Below are 2,090 nucleotides of genomic sequence, written 5' to 3' on the forward strand. Positions count from 1 at the left end.
AACCCCAAATTTTCCAATGAGAACTGAATAAGAATTTTTTTTTACAGAAATCGATGGGTGAAAAGGAGGCTATTTTGAGATACACTCAATGGAAAGGTCCTTAGTAGAGCAGAATGAGAAAGAAAAAAAAAAGAATCAAATTTCATGCTAAAAGATGGTATCCATATGCATCTAGTTTTGTACCAAAGAAAAAACCATAGGTAGGGTAATGTCGAAATCAAATGATAGAGAAGTTAATTGAATATCAAAGGAAAAAAATATGATAAACATGTTAAACACCAATGAGGTTTTTTATTCTTCCCTTGCAATTTTAAATGCAGCAGAACTTGACACTAGCTGATCGAGATTTCATTAATTCATAATTCTTCTATCACCTCATAAAACAAAATCCACATCCAAGTAATCTGCAAGTAGAGCAAATGAATACAATACCAATTCAAGCAAATGTCATAATCTGTATGATATTCTTCCCTTGCAATTTTAAATGCAGTAGAACTTGACACTTGCTGAGATTTCATTAATTCGTAATTCTTCTATCACCTCATAAAACAAAATCCACATCCAAGTAATCTGCGAGCAGATCAAATGAATACAGTACCAATTCAAGCAAATGTCATAATCTATATGATTTTGTGTAATAAATGCATGTCATTGATATCATAAAAATCTTTAAAACAGGAGGTAAATGAACAAACACAATAAAAAGCTTGAAATTCTTTCCAAAATTGCTCAGACTTAGGGGGAAAAAATGCACAATCGATTAAGGACTGGCAACCAAATTTAACACTGAACTGACTAAAGAGCATAACTGAAGATGGAAACTGACCTTGGATCCAAAGTAAAAGAAAATGTGGGGGGTAACTATTTGGTTCTCCAATGACTCATATATCGAAACCATTGTTGTCTGCAAACAGAATAGGTGCAAAGGTGCTTATAGAGGCACCCTTAAAATGCTAGGGACCTGATAGTTATAGTTATTGTAGTTCATCAAGCTAACTCTATGAATGCTCTGCCACAAAAGAACAATGTGCCACAGAATCAAGAAGAAAAAGATAACACAAAGAATGAATTGGGGCTTTACTGGGCTTAACATGAAAGTGGAAAACAATCAAAGCAGTGACTAATAAATAAGCATAAAAGGTTTAGATTTTGCGTCGTTCTATGTTTCCTTAACAGTCCAACAAAAATTAAGCACAGGGCAAGAGAAAGCATTCACCTTTATGACTCTTCTCTCAATTCTCTTCTCTCCTGGGTGCAAGATCAGGACTCGAGTAACACTGCTTCATTTTGACTAAGAAAATTTAGTAAGAATCCTTGAAGCGCACTGTACAAAGAAGAAGGAAGAGAGGATTGATTAACCAAAATCAATTTAGTATGAATTCCGTCTCTAATTTTCCAACTTTTCATCAAAAAACAAGAGATCGACTACTAACTGCAACTAAATAGCAACTAACAAAAAAGCCATGGGCTCCAAATACTAAACCGAGAACCATTATGAGAAAAAAAAAAAACAAAACAAAACAAAACAAAATCGATCACCTTCTTGCAATTCTCGCAACACTTAAACTCAAAATGGTGGGATGCTAAAAAACCTTTCTTCTCCGTTCATTTTGAGATCGTGCGCCATGGCGGTTGTTGTTTCTTCTAGAGATCGTGTGCAACTGCATTGCCTATTTTATTTTCGTTTTTTCTCTTTTCAGCATCATTTTTCTTATTTATATTTTCTTTTATTTTTTTAATATTTTTACAGTATTAACCTTGCATGATGTCCTTATTTTAGTCTAACTTTATGTAAAAATGGGCAATATTGGAAGATCAATTTTTTGGTGAAGCTTTTGAAACCAAAGCCTACGCCTTCCTTTAGAGCAAGTTCACCGGGCTCAGTTTTTCCCGGGCACCACGTCATTTGGCAGCTTGGGACACTAGAATTTCACTATTCCAGCTTCCACCGGATCTGGGGCAAGAGCACAGTACGTGGGCGGCCCAGGTCACAAGCTCGGGTAGGAGGGTGACTGAGCCCGTGACCCAGGTTGCCACACTGGCCCAAAAAGAAGAGGAGAGGGGAGACGCGCCGGCTTGGTAGAGTGGGA

At 36.4% G+C, this 2,090-nt stretch overlaps 1 long non-coding RNA gene across 1 annotated transcript; it reads right to left on the reverse strand.

Moving 5' to 3' along the window:
- Positions 1 to 274: 274 nt before the first annotated feature.
- LOC112181949 lies at positions 275 to 1,264 on the reverse strand. The gene is made up of 2 exons (XR_005805097.1): positions 1,217 to 1,264; positions 275 to 570 (listed from the first exon to the last, which is right to left on the reverse strand). It is a non-coding gene; the product is annotated as an uncharacterized LOC112181949 (long non-coding RNA).
- Between the last annotated feature and the right edge of the window lie 826 nt (positions 1,265 to 2,090).

This window comes from Rosa chinensis, chromosome 1 (genome assembly GCF_002994745.2).
Source record: "Rosa chinensis cultivar Old Blush chromosome 1, RchiOBHm-V2, whole genome shotgun sequence".
NCBI lineage: Eukaryota > Viridiplantae > Streptophyta > Magnoliopsida > Rosales > Rosaceae > Rosa > Rosa chinensis.